This window comes from Malania oleifera, chromosome 4 (assembly GCF_029873635.1).
Source record: "Malania oleifera isolate guangnan ecotype guangnan chromosome 4, ASM2987363v1, whole genome shotgun sequence".
Classification (NCBI taxonomy): Eukaryota; Viridiplantae; Streptophyta; class Magnoliopsida; order Santalales; family Ximeniaceae; genus Malania; species Malania oleifera.
The window spans coordinates 49,320,145-49,340,086 of record NC_080420.1 but is presented as its reverse complement, the minus strand read 5'-3'; positions in this window follow the sequence as shown (position 1 = coordinate 49,340,086).

The window sequence follows — 19,942 nt, the reverse complement described above, 5'->3', positions numbered from 1 at the left end:
CATAAGAATCCAGATCACGTGTATAGATTGATGAAAGCCTTATACGGTTTAAAGCAAGCTCCTAGAGCTTGGTATAAAAGGCTAAGTGGTTTTCTATTAGAAAATGAATTTATAAGAGGAAAGATAGATACAACCGTGTTCATAAAGTCTAAGAAAGATGATATTCTCCTAGTGCAATTATATGTAGATGACATCATATTTGGCGCTATAGATAAATAATTGTGTAATGAATTTGCAAATACCATGCAAAATGAATTTGAGATGAGGATGATGGGTGAACTAAATTTCTTCCTAAGACTTTAGATCAAACAAGAAAATCATGGAATATTCATAAATCAATCAAATTATATTAGAGACTTACTCAAAAAGTTTAATATGGAAGACGGAAAAATACTAGGTACACCTATGAGCGCTTCATTAAAATTAGACAAAGATGAACAAGGTATACCAGTAAACGTCAAACTATATCGTGGAATAATAGGTAGCTTGTTATACCTGACTGCCAGTAGACCAGATATAATGTTTAGCGTATGTTTGTGTGCAAGATTTCAGTCTGCACCAAAAGAATCTCATTTGCTAGTTGTTAAACGGATACTTAGATATTTGATAGGAACTATGGACATTGGATTATGGTATCCTAAATACACATACTTTGAGATTATTAGTTATTCAGATGCTGATTTTACGAGTAGTAAAGTGGATAGGAAGAGCACTAATGGTACTTGTCATTTCTTAGGACACTCCTTGGTCTCCTGGTTTTCCAAGAAACAAAATATAATTGCTCTTTCCACAGCTAAGGCTGAATACATAGCGGCAGGTAGTTTTTGTGCTCAAATGCTTTACATGAAGCAACAACTGAAGGATTTTGGATTAAGTTATGAAACAATCCATATAAGATGCCATAATACGAGTGCAATAAATATCTCAAAGAATCCCATATTACATTCACGAACTAAGCACATAGAAATACGACATCACTTTCTTCGTGATCATGTACAAAAAGGGGATGTAACACTAGTGTTTGTATGCACAGATGAACAATGGGTAGATATATTCACAAAACCACTTGCAGAGGATAGGTATATCTAAATTAGGCATGAATTAGGTCTCATGCATAGTTGAGAGGTTGCTTAGAAATCATGTTAGATGATATAATTCAGGGGGAACAACATCACTTATGATATAATCACTTGGTACAGCATTAATCAACAATTGGACATGTTTAAAACCTTAAGATGTCTAAGGGGAGAAGAAGATAAGGGTACATCTACTCATGCTTTATTTTTTTACACCTTTTTGTTGATGTCAAAAGGGGGAGAAAATTAGGAAGTAAAAATAATAAAATGGAAGCAAAGAATGTTGGTAAAACTAATTTTAAGAGGGAGAGATGCAAAGGGGGAAAAACAGTTGTTTGATGTCATGGTTGAAACATCATAAGCATATTTATTATGAGCATATTTCATATTTCATTTGGATTTGGGCTAAACACTTCGTGTATGAACATGAGCATATTGTCATTCATTGATTATTTGATGCATTAATTAAGGGGGAGCCTTATTAGGTGTAACCCATTATATATTTTTGCTCGTGCATTTGTCGTCATAAAAAAGGGAGAGATTGTTGACTCTATGAGTCCAAACCGGTTTTGATAATGACAAATCAATTGGTATTTCATCTGTGCATTGAGTTTTTGAATAGGAACTATACTAAGCATGTACAGAAGGATAAGGAGTCATGAAAGTCACAAAGTAAAGCTTACAAATCTTGGCAAGATCCATGTAACTCAAAGTGTACGAGAATCAAGATGCAAGCAGCAAATTTCAAGAACATCTTGGGAATGGGTATTTAGAACTCATGTACTTATATTTTCGTATGATTTATGATTTTAGGATTCATGCATTTCATGTACATCATTATGGAATTTCAATGGACTTAGAAATGTCTTTAAAATCACAAAAAATTTATTTTATAAAATACCCAAGAAAAGAAGCAAAGCAGAATTTAAAAATAGAGAAGAAAAATTGAGAAAAAGGGGACTTCGGTAGCCTAGACTTCATCTCAGTCGCCTGAAAAATTTCTTCATGAGCTTGAAGATTAAGTTTGGTAGCCTAAAGAATTAATGGGAAACACAGCAAGTTGGCCGAGGCACTTCGGTCGCCTGACCTTGGAACCTCAGGCGCCTAAACCCACTTTAGGAGCCTGAACTACCCTCTTTAGGTGTCTGACCCTGCATTCCAACTTGATTTTTGAAAGGCTTAAAGGACTTCGGTCGCCTGGGCTTTTACCCTCAAGTGCTTGAACTTATGGGAAACTTAAAATTGAGATTTTTATTAAACGAACTCGCGAGCTATTTCTTTGATCCAACGGTTGAGATCAATCCTAAGGGTAAGATACTATATATACTGAATATTTAAACCCTGGAACTAGGCTAAGACACATAACAAGAGAAGAACACATCTTATTGCAAAATTTTAGAAAAACTTGAGCTGATTGTCTGCACTTCATCCTACTTTCATCTTCTTTGCACAAATCTATTCTCAAAATCAAAGGGCATTCATTCATTCAACTGTACTTCAATCTAGTATTGAGGTTTGATCATTCAAGTTATTATTCTTAAGAACTTCTCATCTCATTACGTGTTTTTGATTATCATTAGAAAAGTTTTGATCTTGAGTGTGCATATACGTATAAAAATTGATTTTTGAAAAGATCATTACTTGAGAACGTTTGTTAGATCGGTTGATTGGTTTTTGATTCAAGGGTATATAAATATACATATATATTGTTCATAGAGCTTATTATTGAAAAACCTATTTTGATTAAAAGATTGCACTTGAAAGTGCCTATACATATACATAGTTATTTTAAACAAGATCATTACTTGATTTAGGTTGTGTGATTGATTGAAAGGTTTGATTCAAGTGTGTGTTTGCTAAAGGATCTATATTCTAGATATATTAACACTTGATTAAATATCCTTGATACTTATAACTATATATTTTATTGAGGGATATTTTCTGAAAAATAATATACTCAGTTTGTGATTGAAACTTGAAAGAAAACTTTGTGATTTTGATTGATTTAATAATCAAGACAAAGTTTTTATAAATAAGTTCACATCAAATATATTTGTGCATTTTTTCAAAGTGAACCAAGAACCCTAGTGTACTCCAAAACATTTTAAATATATCTTTACTTGGGAGTTTTGGTTAAATATGGATTTGTGTGTTGAAGCATATCATACATAAAACGATTGTATCGTTTTCATACATTCAAGAGCTTCAAGTTTTAATCATATGTTAATGTGCTAGGAAATTGAATTGTACTCGCAAGCTTTTGTTGGAAGCATTGTTTTGAGTGATATTTTTCATATTCTATTGTATACACGGTTCGGTCTGTGAACCGGTGTGTGAGGAGAGAGTTGTTTCTCTTGTAAGCAGCGGAGTAGGAGGGAGTTGTGCCTCTTGTAAGTAGCGGATTGTAAGGGAAGCTCCGTCCCAATTTAAGGAGCAGGGATTTAGTGAAATCCTTGAGTGGTTGCTCAAGGCGAGGACGTAGGCCAAGTCGGCTAAATCTCGTAAAAACCGTGTTTGTCTTCTCTCTTCTCTTTACTCTTTATTTTCAGCACTGCATTTAATTTGTGTATATTGCATATATATATATATATATATATATATATATATATATAGGTTGGATAGCCTTAGACGTAAGTAATTGAGTAACAAGAATTCATTGGTAAATATATAAGAAGGGTTTAAGAGGTAAATAAGTGTCAAATTTTTTTTTAAATACCCAATTCACCCTTCCCCCTCTTGGGATTGCACCTGATTCAACATCATCTTTAGTTAACACGTGTTTCGATGCTTGCCCAATTGGACATAGGGTTTCCATTCTTGCTATTTAATTCAGTGCATGCTAGGATTAGGGTTTAAATTGCATGTTTATTTAATTTGTCAATAGTAAATTTGAAATAACCTTGTAAACCCCAAATCTGAACTGAATCTAGTAACCTTTTATTTTTCGATTGGGAGAACGTAAAACTTGAGATTAAAACATATTCTTTGAGGATACGATCTAACCCTTGTGCTGAATATTACACGACAGAACTCCTATACTTGGGATAGCTTCTGAGTTGCTCATTTTTTGAGTGAGTCAAGTTTTTGGCGCCGTTGCTGAGGAATTTCAGTCTTAGTCTAAAATTAGTGTTTTTCCCATCATTTTAGTTAGTCTTATGAAAAAAAAAAAAGAAAAAAAAAAAGAAGAAAACAAAAAAGAAAAAAGTTGAGTTTTGAAATAAATAAATAAATAAATATGGCAGCACCTGCACCACGCACGATGATGGACTTTTTGTAGCTTCAATACACCACTACACCATCTGCCATTGTTTTACCTAATGAAGAACTTGATTTCATGATGCAGTGCGGGAGGACGTCATTGCTACCCCAATTCTACGGGACAAAATCTGAGTGCCCTTATCAACACATGACAGAGTTTGAGTTAACTTGCAATATGTTTTTCTCTCATTCTAGAACTGATGAATCTACTAGACTGCGTTTATTTCTTACTTCTTTGAAGGATGGGGCACAAATGTGGTTTCATTCATTGAGACCTCACTCTATCACTAATTGGGCTGCTATGGAGCTTGAATTTCTGCATATTTTTTGTCCCTCACAAAGAACTCATTTTTTGCAGGAACAGATTATTCAGTTTATGCAGCACGGTGACGAGACATTTCGAGCTTACTAGGAGCAATTCAAGGATCTGCTAAGTGCTTGTCCACATCACAGGTTTGAATCGTGGAGGTTAGTTAATTATTTTTATACTACTCTTACCCCTGATTGCAAGAACTTTGTCCATACTATGTGCCATGGAGAACCCTTCAGCGAGGATATGGATTGAGTACTACCATTTTTTGATTACCTAGCTGAAAGTGTCCCACAGTGGAATGCACGATACGATCAGGCACCCATGACAGTACACCCTATTAGCACAATTCGTGATGGAGATACATATGAGCTAACATACTACCCAAACAATCTTCCACCTCAATATCAGCCACAATAGATCCCTTAGAGCTATGCATCGTTAGGACTTCTTGATGATAGCATGACACAGATGACGAATATGCTCCAGCAGTTCATGAAAATTCAAATCAATCAGTATACTCAGCATACTCAAGACTTAAATGAATTTCAGGACATTGTTAATGCGATGAGCATGCAATTGGATATTTTAGAAAAAGAGGAATTTCCTATGGAACCTTAGCCTAGTCCTCAAGAATACCAGCAGCAACAACAAATACATAATGATTCTCTTGAGACAGTGGAGGCCGCCAATACTTTGAGAAACGGGAAATAAGTTCCCCAACCTGAGATGCTCATCGCTGGACAATCAGTTGCCTTGGCACTGGAAGTTATGGTTAAAACAGAAGAAGTCAAAGAAAAACTAGAGAAGCGGGCCTGGAAGTGAAGCAGTCTATTAATGAGGAGGCTAAGACTAATAAGGAGTACCAACTTGTGGTACCTCATCCTCAGAGCTTGGCAACCATGGAATCATCACTCTTGACTGAGTTAAAGGTCAAGCAGCCTAATGTCGAAGTAAATCCTTGTAGTGGTAAGATGATTGGTACACCCGATAAAGAGGGTGAGCAGAATGGTGAATGTTTAACCTTCAAGGAACTAGGTAAAACTTTCAATGCTAATGCTTCTGAAAAACTAAAGGTAACTCTTCCATAACTTTTCCTTGAACACTAGTTCGTAAAGAAGTAAGTTTCCTAGAAAATATGCTGAATAAAGACCCTTTCTTGTTAAAACAACAAGGTCCATCTGTACACGTATTGTCTCATATTTTGACAAGTATTAATTCATTTGAAGGTGACTTTAGTGCAGGTATGAAGACTGATTCATTGTGGCAACTCAAATTTGGAGACCCACTAGTTCAATTGACCTACACTCACTTGACAAAATTCCTCCAGAGCCTCTACCAGACAACTGTGATGTTTTTATTTTCCTTCATTTCAGTTTGTTTTACCTTATTTTATTTTTAGTTAATTTTCAGGTACATTTTCTTGTAGTTTAGTTTTCATTTTCCATTACTTCGCCACCTAGGTACACCCGATTTCACCAGTGCACAATTTTTCTATTTTTCCTATGTTTTCACATTAAGGACAATGTTTCATTTTAGTTGGGGGGGTGAGCATTTGCATGTGACACTGTGCACGTATACTTGATGGGTTTTATATATTAATTTGGAAAAAAAATAGAAAATAAAAAATTTCAATAAGAGAAAGAAAGGAAGAGTAGTGAGGAATTACACAACATTATGTCATGCTTAACACTGTCTCATACACTTCACATACTTGCATATAACATAAGAATTACACACTTGAGTCAATTCTGCATAGTTTCTCTTTATATAACATCGTAACTTCATGAAGAATTATTTGGTAGTACACTCATGTTAATTTGGCTATATAATTTCTTGTATTTACACGACATCTCACGAGGCTGAATAGACACATTCATGTGATTCATTGCACTTAGGGTTCCCTATGAGCACTGAGAGAACACCCGTGGTGACTATGACACCTTATGAGATATCTTTGAGCTATGTATCGTCCTTTTGAGTGTTAACATCAAATCAGAGTTCATGGAACTCAATTCTCTTTCCTTCTGGACAATTCTTTGTACACCAGTCTCTAATTTTGATTTGCTAGCCTAGAGGTTACATCTAGTGGAGAGATAGAAACCTAGGTCTTGTAGTCTATTCAAGATGTGAAGGCTGAGCCATTCCTAAAAATAGACTTAGTTCATGGACCATTGTTCGAAGTTAATTCCCATTGATGGTATGAAGATAACAAAAGAAGTGTAATGATTGTCCTAGTTCCCGCTGATCAATTCTTGGAACCCTAAGCTACCCATCTACCTGTGGTGGGAGAGCAATCACTTCGGCTGCGTAGGGACTACTTTGTGCCTAACGCGTACACCTTACCATCTTGTATTTGATTCTCGGATGTTCAGGTAGCGCAATTTGAGATAAAGACTTCAATCATCTTAATGTTGCCCAACTTTCATGGGAACCCCACTGGAAATCCGTATCAGCATCTAGATAAGTTCTTGGAGATTTGCTCCACCATTTGTATACCTAATTTTAACGATGATGCCCTTTGCCTTCCATTCTCTTCAAAAGATAAATCCAAATACTAGCTAACATCCTTAGAGCCGAATTCAGTGACCAATTGGGCCACCATACAACATGAATTCTTGAAAAGGTACTTCCTAGTCGAGAAGACTAACTAGTTTCGAAGGGCAATCAAAAGTTTTACACAAACGGATGGAGAACTTTTCTTTGAGACCTAGGAGCACTTTAGGTACCTACTTCATAAATGCCCACACCATCAGGTCCCCAAGTGGTAGTTAGTTCAAAATTTTTACAAAGGGTTAGTTGAAAGAGATAGGTTAATGGTTGATGCATTGTGCGGACGTACTTTCCTCACAAAGCACGAGAACGAGGCCTGAGTTCTCTTTGAAAACTTGGCTAAAAATTCTTAGAAGCAAATGGCTGCTGCTCACAAGCTACCCATTCCATAAACCTTTAAACTAAAGGGAGTTTACAAGTTGGCCACAAGCTAGGACCTAGCCCATACCCTGCATGTCATATCCAAAAAATTAGACTAGTGCTTGTCCTTAGGACCACAGATAATGGTGTGTGTAGAGGTTTGTGTAATTTTCTCTAACCCTTACCATACATGTTATAATTGCCCCCATGCACATTCTCAGCCTGAGCTTGTGCAAGAGCAAGTGAAGGCCACCCACAATAGGTATGATAGGTCGTCCAACGACCCTTATTCAAATACCTACAACCCTGGGTGGAAAAAAACATTCCAACTTCTCGTGGAAGCCGCATGCTTTGGGTTTTCAATCCCAAAGACTTCCATAAGGCCCTAATGCTTTGCCTCCACTCCCATACCAAAGTTTTCAAAATCATCCTAAATCAGCCCCCGGATCTTCAACCGTTCAGTAGTCATCTCCACCTCCGCCTAAATATGACACATTTCAAGACACGGTGCTAAGAACCCTTAAGAACATTGAGGTTGATCGCCAAGTGGATCAACAACTCCTTCACTCTAACTCCCAATCCATCGTGTAGCTAGAAGCCACCTTGGGGCAACTATCTATTACCTTGAGTTGGAGAGACGAGGGCAAGTTGCAAAGTGATTACGCGCTTAAACTGCGTAATTAGGTGTTTTAATTTTTACATTGGGGCTTATATTTTAAATTAAATACCTAATTGCTCTCAATATTTTACTGCTATGTTATTTATAATCTCTGGGTTTTATTGAACAATTAATGAATTTTTGGCATTTTTTTATCGCAGAAAAATTATTAGGAGCTAAAACCGGCATCAGCTCGTAATTCGCATATAACTTTTCCATCCGAGCTTCGATTGAGATGATTCAAAATTTTGGAGAAAGATTAGAAGATTATCTATGACTTTCATGTTTCGAGCTTTTAGAGATAGGAACTCCAGGAGGGTCAACATTGGCCTCGTTCGTAGATAAATAAAAAGAAGAAAAAAGAAGAAAAAAGAAAAAAAACAATATATATTGATGTGACCCGGCCATGCAACCGGATCGGAACTCCTTTGTTCGGGTCCTCTTTTGGGCATATGAGCGAAGGGCTCTTCTCTTCCCTCCTATATATATATAATTTTTTTCTCAAACCCATGAGCCAGCTCCCTCCTTCCCTTCCCTCTCTCACTCTCTCATTCTCCTATCTCTCCCTCTTCTCTCTCAGCCCCGCGCCCCTCTCTTTCGCCCTTTCTCTTCTCCTCCTTCCTCTTCCTGCTCTCCTTCCTTTACTTTCTCTTCTTTCCTCCTCTCTCTGCTGTTACTTCTAACCGTGCCCCTGCTTCTTCTTCTTCTTCTTCTTCTTCTTCTTTCTTCGTCCGTTGCTCTTCTGTTGTTGCTGCTGCCATGAAGGTACTACGACTCTCTTCTACTACTGTTGCTGGTGTGCTGTCAACACAAGGTCCCAAAAACCTCCCAATCGAGCCCCTACCTGTTGAACCAGCCGCAGCTCCTGTTCATTCTACTAGAACTCGAGACAATCGCCCACCTTCCCCTGGAACCCAAAACTAGCCACGGCCAACTGTTGTGCTCAAACGGAACCCGAGCACTCCCTTCTACTATTGTCAAACATGAGACCAGCTACCCCGACAGCTTCAGCTCCAACTTTGCCAGCCACCAGCCACACCCGAGCCACTCTGGGATAACTCTCTCTTTCTCTTTCTTTTTTTTTTTTTTTCTTTAGTTTATTCTTGTTGTTAAATACCTAAGATAACTTGTATACCTTGTTTGGCAGAATTTAAATTGAAGTTTTAATTTTTAATACTCATTTGGTTATCATTATTTAAATCAATATATTTTCTTTTCTTTTTTTTGTCTTATTTCACATTATCATTAGGATTAATGTTGCTCAGGTTATTTTTTTTACTGATTAAAGTCCGATTTAATACTTGATATATATATATATATATAGAATAAAATAGAAGGAAAAAAAAATTATTTTTGTTTTTAGAAATTAAATAAGTTGTTCTCTTTAAAATTTAATTTTTGTTGAAGTTCAATTTAGTTTAGGGTTAGTCTTATTAAAGTTCTTAATTTTATCGTGTTCAGTTATCATTTAAGTTATTAAAGCGTTAAATTTTGTTGAGTTCTTGTTTGCGTTTAAGGTTGATTTTGATTCAAGTTCTTAATTTTGTTAAAGGTTCGATTTTTATCATTCGCGTTTATGTTTGATTGAGTTTTATTATTGCGTGTTTTAAGTGACGTGTTAAAGTTACCGTTTTTAGTTTTATTCCAAAATTTAAATGAATGTTTAAATTCTTGCCTGATTAGACATACATTTTCTGTTTCTCATTATTTAATTCAAGGCATGCTAGGACTAGGGTTTAATTTGCATGTTCATTTAATTTGTCAAAAGAAATTTCAAACAATCTTGAAAACCCCGAATCTGAGTTGAGTTCAGTAACTTTTTATTTTCGATTGGAGAAACATAAAATTTGAGATTAAACCGCATTCCTTGAGGAGACGATCTGACCTTTGGGCTGAATATTACACAACAAAACTCCTATACTTGGGATAGCTTCCAAATTGCTCATTTTTCGAATGAGTCAAATTTTTGGCACCGTTACTGGGGAGTGCCAGTTTTAATTTCAAATTTTGTGTTTTTCGAATTATTTTTGAATTTTCATTAATTAAAAAAAGAGAAAATCAAAAAATCAAAAATAAAAATTGAAAATTTTGAAAAAATTGATTATTCTTGTTTACTATTGTGTTAGTGAATTTCTACTATTTGCATTGATGTATGATGCCCTGGGTTCGAGATAATTCGAATAGATTGTCTAAAATTTCACCTAGCACCAATCGGGATACACAGAGCAAAGAATCTGACTATTCTCCTATTACTTTTATGAGTGATCTGAAATTGATTTGAGCAATCTCTTTGAACAATTCTTTGAGGAAGTCATGGTTGCACCTACACCACGTACACTTCAGGATTTTCTATAGCCTACACGCACATCTACACCTTTATGCATTATATTGCCACAAGATGCACAAAACTTCAATATTAAGCATGGCATGTTATCTATGATACCCCAGTTTGACGGGATGGATTTTGAGAGTCCATACCAACACTTGAGAGATTTTGAGTTGGTTTGCACCACTTTCATTAATAGGGCTAGAACTGATGAATATATCAAACTTTGTTTGTTTCCCATTTCTTTGAAAGATAAGGCAAAAATCTGGTTTAATTCTCTATGACCTGACTCTTACTAGCTGGGCTCAAATGCAGCATGAGTTTTTACACAAGTTCTTTCCTTTTCATAGAACTCAGTACCTACAAGAGCAGATCAGTTAGTTCTTGCAAAAAGGTGACGAGAAATTCCAGGCTTGTTGGGAGTGATTCAAGGACCTGATGAACATATGTCCACATTGCGGATTTGAATCTTGGAGGTTAGTGAATTATCTTTATACTGATCTAACTCCTGCGAGTAAACAATTTGTCCAGACTATGTGCAACGGGGAATTCTTCACCAAGGAACCAGATGAGGCTCTATCATTCTTCGATTATTTAGCTGAGAGTGCCCAACAATGGAATACACGTCATGAACGGGCACCAATAGCAGCACAACCTCTTACAGTGATCAGTGGTGGAGGCAAATACGAGGTCAAAGAGGAAACTAGCTTACAGGCCCTTGTTGTTGCGTTGTCCAAGAAACTGGAGGTTATGGAATCATAAAAAGTGAAAGCTGAGGATTGCTCTATCTGTAAGACCTCAGACCATAGAATTCAAGATTGTTGTTTACTACCAGTTTGCAGGAGAGTAGATCTGATCGGGTATAGTCAGCGAATCCGGTCAACAGATCTTAGAATCAGCCATTCTTGAACACTTATAATCCTAGATGGAGGAACCACCCAAACCTTTCATGGTGAAATGATCAATCTGGTTCATCATCCTTACAGTATTAGCAAGTTCCTCAATCTTATGCACCACCTCTGCAACTGCTATATCATCAAATTGCAGCCCCTCAACCGCAGTATCAGCCATAACAGATTTATCAGAGCTACACACCTGCGAGATTTCAACCAAATTTAGCTCCTATTCCAGCAAAGAAATCTCTTCATGATAGCATGGCGCAGATGGTGAACATGTTTCAGCAATTCATACAGATTCACGTCACGGCCAACAATCAGAGTAATCAAGCCTTTAGTGAACTGAGAGATACCATGAATTAGATAAGTACACAGCTAAATACCTTATAAAAAGGGAAATTTCTAGCACAACCTCATCCTAATCCCCAGGTATATCGATAGTAATAGCAACTAGTGCATACTATTTTAGGGGATTCTATTAAAACAGCAAAGATAGTTATTACCTTGAGGAGCGGAAAAGAAGTTTCCTGACCTGAAATGTCCACTGATCAATAAATAGTTGCTCTAGGACCTAAAGTGACAGTTGAGATAGAAGAGGGAAAAGAAAAATCATATGAAGCCAGCTCAAGTTTGACAAAGTCATATAATAAGGAGGATGAGCCAATTAAGGAGTATCAACCTATGGTACCCTATCCTCAACGGTTAACATTTGGTCAAAAGAATAAGTATCACGCTGAGATCCAAGAAATATTCAAACAGGTGAAGATCAACATTCCACTTCTTGAAGCCATATAGCAAATCCCTGTATATGCAAAATTTCTAAAAGACCTATGCACAATAAAAAGGAAATTGAACGTGAAGAAAAAGGATTTCTTGACTGAGCAAGTTAGTGCGTTGATATTAAGTCAGACTCCAAAGAAACTTAGAGACCTTGGTTCTCCCACTATTTCGATCATGATTGGTGAATCTCGTATCGGGAGAGCTCTACTTGATTTGGGAGGAGTAGTGTGAACTTGCTCTTTTTTTTTATATCTCAACAGCTGGGTTTAGGTGAGTTGAAGAAAACTACTATGATGCTATAGTTGGCAGAAAAATCTGTCAAAGCTCCTTGAGGCGTTGTTGAGAATGTATTAATTCAAGTCGACAAATTTTACTACCCAGGGGACTTCGTTGTTCTGTACATGCACCAGTCTGTTTCCACTATATATCAGGCCCCTGTTATTCTTGGCCAACCATTCCTTGCTACTCCTAATGCCTTGATTAACTGTCAAAGTGGAGTACTCAAGCTCACGTTTGAAAATAGGACACTATATATGAATGTGTTTAATAAGATGCTGATTGGGTGTGATGATTCAAAAGTACACGAATTAGATGTGGTAGATGACTTGGATATGCTGGTGCTGTTTTCAGCATTTGGTCCTAATGGTGCATTTGAGAATGAACCTCCCAAACAACCTGAGGCAATTGATGAAAAATTTCCCTTGATTAGCACAATACTTGAATCAAAAAGGCAGTCCACATAGATAGATGCAATACCAATCCATGATGCGCGATGGAGACCACTAGAGTTGACAATGTTAGACATCATCTATCCTATCACCGACATATCATGCGGCCCTCGGGTTGATGATATTGTGAACTACTTTGCCACCAATGGAACACCAATGCAGGATAAGCAATAGCTCTTTTCAGAAGTCAAGATCATATTTGAGAAGACTGGTTGCCCAAATCGAAAAGCCTGGTTCGAGAAATAGGTTGATGCACACTGGGCTTACTGAACTGCAATCAATAAAATTTTAGGGATGACTCCATACAGTTTGATTTACGATAAGGCTTGTTATATACCTATTAAAATTTAGCATTATGTATTATGGGTTATAAAACAGATTGACATTTTACTTGATAATGCCGTAGGGTTGACAAAGTTGTAGGTGTGTGCGCTTACAGAGTCCAAGACGAAAGTCTATGACAAGGACCGCTTAGTGAAGAAGCAGATGAAGCTGCTACATAAACTCAAGGATAAACAACCCTTCCCAAATCAGCAAGACCCTCTCTGCAACTCTAGATACTGTCTGTTTCCTCGGAAGCTGAGATCCCAATGTGGCTTGTATATCGTTGAATATGCTCATTCCCACGACACACTGGAACTGGTGGATCTAACGAATGATAACAGTGTCATGGTCAATGAACAATAGCTCAAAACCTCCCATGATCCCCTTCGATCCCAATAAAGAGGTCTTGCTTCGGCAAGACCCTAGGAGAGTCCTCTGACCTTTCTATCTTACTATTTTTCTTTTTCTTTTTTTTTTTTCACTTTTTGTTTATTTGTTTTTATTTTCATTTTTCTTTTTTTTTTTGTCCCATTAGTTGGTAGTGATTTTTTGTTAGTTGTTCACCCGTGCACAACTTTTCTATTCTCCCTATGCTTTCACATTGGGGACAATGTTCCACTTTAGTTGGGGGGGGGGGTGGGGTGAGCATTTGCGTATGACACTGTACACGTATACTTGCTGGGTTTTATATTAATTTGAAAAAAAAACAAAAAATAAAAAACAAAAAAACAAACAAACAAAGAAAGTGTATTGAGGAAAAACGAGTATGCCATGATTAACACTAACTTATACCCTTCACATGCCTTCATATAACCCAAGAAGTACACACTTGAGACATTTATGTGTAGTTTCTCTTTATATGACCTTGTAACTCCATGAAGAATTGATTTGTAGTACACTTGTGTTAATTTGGCTATATAATCTCTTGTATTTACACGACATCTCATGAGGTTGAATAGATACATTCACGTGATTCATTATACTTAGGGTTCCTTATGAGCACTGAGAGAACACTCGTGACGACTATGACACCTTGTGAGATATCCTTGAGCTATTATCGTCCTTTTGAGTGTTAACATCAAATCAGAGTTCACGAAACTCGGTTCTCTTTTCTTTTGGACAATTCTTTGTACACTAGTCTTTTTTTTTTTTATTTGCTGGCCTAGATGTGACATCTAGTGGGGAGGTATAAAGTTAGGTCTTATAGCCTACTTATGATGTGAAGGCTGAACCACCCCTAGAAATAGACTTAGTTCATGGACCACTGTTTGAGATTAATTCCTATTGATGGTATGAAGATAATGAAAGAAGTGTAATGATTGTCCTAATCAACCAAGAAAAGACATAAAATGAAGAATGAGCAGAAGAAAGAATAAGAAATATAAACGCACGTGAAATGAAATGCTAATGTCTGCTTCGCACAAATACCACAAAAAGTCAGGGACACAAGACATGTTTTCCATGTATGAAGATTCTTCAACCTTAATACCTTAGATGTATTTGCAGCAAATTTCTGAATAAGTTAATTTAGGGTGGTCTCGGTTGGATATAGTGACTAGGTGAGAAGATGCTAGGGTGAAGGACCCGACACCTCAAAAATAGGCCGAATCCTTTTCAGACTAGTCCACTCCATATGCTTAGCATTTGTTCCTTGCAATATGTTGGATGTTCGATCGCAACACTCCTCCTCACATATGATGAGTGAACCCATTATTTTGGAGTGTTTTTTAAGGTATACTAGTTAGGGTGAGTCAAAACAACCATTTTGTAGGTGTCCACTGGTATCCTAGGTGTAATGAGTCACACACATCACACATTCCTCAAAATTTTACCTATTTATACTCAGACTTATATGACCGCATTAACTTTGAATTATACCGCTGGTTAACTCCATGTGAGTATACTATTCTTAAATTCTATATAATGATGGAACTTACATGAGTGACGTATTTTGGAGTTGTGTGCATTGAATATGAACAAACTTGTGTGAAATTCAGTTATCCTGTATGTCAAATGGTATGATTATGTTGCATGGGCATTAATTTCATGTTTGTTGGAGATAGTATTTGTGGATACTGTCCTTAAAATCATTCACACTATTTGCTAGATACTAGCAAAACGTTAATTGGGGGGTGTGATTACGCATTTAAACTGCGTAAATAGACATTTTAATTCGTGCATCGGGGCTTATATTTTTAATTAAATACCTAATTACTCTCAATATTTTAATGTTGTGTCTTATTTACAATCTCTGGGTTTTATTGAGTAATTTATGAATTTTTGGCATTTTTTTATCACAGAAAAATTATCAGGAGAGAAAATCGGCACTAGTTCGTAATTCACACATAACTTTTCCATACGAGCTTCGACCGACACGATTTAAAATTTTGAACAAAGACAAGAAGATTATCTATGACTTTTGTGTTTCAATATTTGAGATATATGGGCTCAAAAAGGGTCAAGATTGGCTTTGTTCACAGAGAAATAAAAAGAAGAAGAAGGAAGAAAAAATTATATATATATATATATATATTGATGTGACCTGGCTACACCCGGCTATGTAGCCGGGTCGAATCTCCTTTGTCCAGGTCCTCTTGTGAGGGTGCGTGTGTAGGGCTCTTCTCCTCCCTCCTCCTATATATATACTTTTTTTCTCAAACCCATGAGCCCGCTCCCTCATTCCCTTCCCTCTCTCTCTCTCTCTCATTGTCCCTTCTTTCCCTCTTCGCTCTCAGCCCCGCACCCCTCTCTTTCTCTCTTTCTCTTCCCCTCCTTCCTCTTCCTTCTCTCCTTCTATTACTTTCTCTCCTTTCCTCCTCTCTCTTCTGTTGCTTCCAACCATGCCCTTGCTTTCTTCTTCTTCTACTTCTTCTTCTTCTTCTTCTTCTTCTTCTTTCTTCGTCTGTTGCTCTTCTCTTGTTTCTGCTGTCGTGAAGGTACTGCGGCTCTCCCCTACTGCTGTTGCTAGTGTGCTGCCAACACAAGGTCCTAAGAACCTCCTAATCGAGCCCCTGCCTACTAAACTAGCCGCAACTCCTATTGGTTCTCCTAGAACCTGAGACAACCGGCCACCTTCTCCTGGAACTCGAAACCAGCCACGGCCAGATGCTGTGCTGAAACTGAACCCGAACACTCCCCTCTGCTACTATCAACCACGAGACTAGCTACCCCGATAGCCACTACTCCATCTTGGCCAGCCACCAGCCACACCTGAGCCAGTCTTGGGATAATTCTCTCTTTTTCATTCTTTTTTTTTTTTCTTTCTTTAGTTTATTCTTGTTGTTAAATACCTAAGATAATTTTTATAACTTGTTTAGCAGAATTTAAATTGAAGTTTTAATTTTTAATTCTCTTTCGGTTATCATTATTTAAATCATGATATTTTTTTTCTTTTTTGTCTTATTTTACATTATCATTAGGATTAATGTTTCTCAGGTTATTTTTTTTATTGATTAAAGTATGATTTAGTTCTTGAATATATATATATATATATATATAGTAAAATACAAGAAGAAAAAAAATTGTTTTTGTTTTTAGAAATTAAATTAGTTGTTCTCTTTAAAATTTAATTTTTGTTGAAGTTCGATTTAGTTTAGGGTTAGTCTTATTAAAGTTCTTATTTTTATCTTGTTCAGTTATCGTTTAAGTTGTTAAAGTGTTAAATTTTGTTGAGTTCTTGTTTGCGTTTAAGTTTGATTTTGATTCAAGTTCTTAATTTTGTTAAAGGTTCAGTTTTTATCATTCATGTTTATGTTTGATTGAGTTTTTTTATTGCGTTTTTTAAGTGACGTGTTAAAGTTATCGATTTTAGTTTTATTCCAAAATTTAAATGCGTGTTTAAGTTCTTGCCTGATTAGACATAGATTTTCTATTTCTCATTATTTAATTCAGTGCATGCTTAGGATTAGGGTTTAATTTGCATGTTCATTTAATTTGTCAAAAGAAATCTCAAACAATCTTGAAAACCCCGAATCTGAACTGAGTTTAGTGACTTTTTATTTTCGATTGGAGAAATGTAAAATTTGAGATTAAACCACATTCGTTGAGGAGACGATCTAGCCTTTAGGTTGAATATTACACAACAGAATTCATATACTTGGGATAGCTTCCAAGCTGCTCATTTTTCGAGTGAGTTACCAAGTCAGCCCATAGTGAATCCTACGGGACAATATGGGGTGGAATGTGAACTGGACACTCATCCCTCATTGTATCCCAAGCAAGCCCAAGCAGTGACCACTCTCCAAAGTGACAAGATGATAGATACACGGAGCAAGGAGCAACCAAGCAAAAGATAGAATGATGATGAAAAAAGGGTAGTGCACAGCGCTGATTCATGCACTCTATCTTCCTATAGTCAAGGGTGCATATGGATGGTTTAGTCAAGCAAGTTGAGCACATGAGCTCCATAATACTAGGGCACCTCACTCTTAAATTGAAAGACCTCGGCTCACCCAATATTTAGTATTTAATTGGCAGTTACACTATTGATAAGGCTCTTTTAGATTGAAGGGTGAGCGTGAACATCCTTTTATACCCGGCTTATCAACAACTTGACCTTGGGAAACTGAAGTCCATCCCGATAATAGTGAGTCTTGTTGATCGATCTCTTAGGCAACCCCCGGGTGTGGTAGAAGGTGTGGTGGTCAAGGTGGGAGATTTCCATTACCCTATAGATTTCATCATTTTAGATATGGAATCTTCAACGAATTCGATCCTTGGCCTTCTAGGATGGCCATTTCTAGCCACAACCAATGCTTGCATTCAATGTAGGACAGGGATTATAGACATTGCATGGGGCCACATGCAACTTAGAATGTACATATTTACTAAACACACAGTTAAAGTTATCCAAGCTATGGACGAAGACCTGATTGATACAATTGTATGGGAAGAGGCTCCCTCACTTCTATGGAGGAACCCTTTGGATAATGCACTTCAGCTTGAATACCACTCTATAACTAAACTAGGAGACTTTGATGATCACACTTCTGCAAGTCATGATTTGGTTTTCCATCCTAAGAACAAGTTGAGGGTATGCAACACTATGTGTGACAAGAAAGAGGGTAATTCTAACGTCGCCTTCGAACCAAGATGAGTTCAAAATGAGCTTAAATGTGTATAGTTGAAGATGGTAAACTTAGTGCTTCTAGAAGGCAACTCGATAATTTTTACTTTCTCAACCATCATCTGGTGCTCCTTCTGCACATAGTAGTTCCCCACGCACTGATGAACCGCCACCTTAACCTCCTCCTTCAATTAGCCAAATATGGGCTGAACTTTGCCAGCTGCGTCAGGAATTTACATTCCTCCAATCCTCTATCCTTGAAAAATATGCTGCCTTACGGGAACAATTTGATCAGGATGTTTAGAAGATCCTTGCTACCAATCCTCATATCACCAATGAGGCCATCTTACACCTCTCTCAGGCAGTTGTCACAACCCCATCAGACCCTCCTAGGGTACCATCATCTACCCCCACTTCATCGAGACCACTTGCGTTGGGTTCCAATGCTTACATGAGAGAGGAGGATGCTCTGCGCACTCATGCTACGACTTCCGATGATTTCGGTGACAATGATTTCAGCAAGGATTCTGGGAATGATTAGGCTAGGGTTGGGATAACCATTTCAGCTTCTTTTTGTATGACCACTTTATGTATTATGCTTCTGCAGCACATTTTTGTTTTCTCCTTCTTTTTTGTTTATTCACAATGATTGTGTGGCATTCCTAATGCTTGTAATGACTCCACCTATAGTGTAATGCGATTTTACAAATTAATGAAAATTTTATATGATATTGTGACTACCACGTGTCTCTTGTGCTATAGTGTATGTTTGCATGCATGCCCGTTCTGGATTCTATAATATGCAGGTACACTGTTTGATATTACTAGCACTATGCACTGTCCTCTCACATGCCCGGGTTATGTCTTTCTTTCTACACTTTAGTGAAGACACTGAAATTCTAAGTTGGGGGTAGGGGGTGGCACAATGCATGGCAAATTTCATGCACAAAAATGATAAATTTTAAATTTTTGAACAATTTCTAGTGAACTCTATCTGTCCAAGCCATGCTAAAATATATATTATACCCTCTACATACACCTATATAACCTAGGGTTACATGCATAGGCTTCTCAATTACATGATATTATTATGCTCACTAATAAAGTAGTGAATTAGTTGTGTAAAATTCCCACAACATGGCCGATATCTTGGTATTACTCCAGGTAGTTTGACTAGTGGTTTGTTTGGGTTAATACGGCTGTGTAAACTCTTGTATTTACATGGTACTTCATGAGGCTAAAAACACACATACACATTATTAGTAGTACTTAGGGTTCTTTGAGAGCACTGAGAGAACACCTGTGGTGACTGTGACACCTTGTAAGGTACTGCTAAGTCATTTGTACATTTCTTGAGTTGTTGACGTCAAACTATGAGTTTATAAAACTCATCCTTCCTTCCTTTGTTGGGTTTCCTTTGCCAACTAGCTTTCGTTTTTGCATTTCTTAGCCTAGAGTTGACATCAAGTGGGGAGATATAAATCTAGGTCTTGTAACTTACTTAAGACGTGAAGGTTAAGCCACCTCTAGAAGTAGACTTTTTCCATAGACTCCTATTCGTGCTACATTCCCATTGGAGTTATGAGGACAATATAAGAATGTAATGAT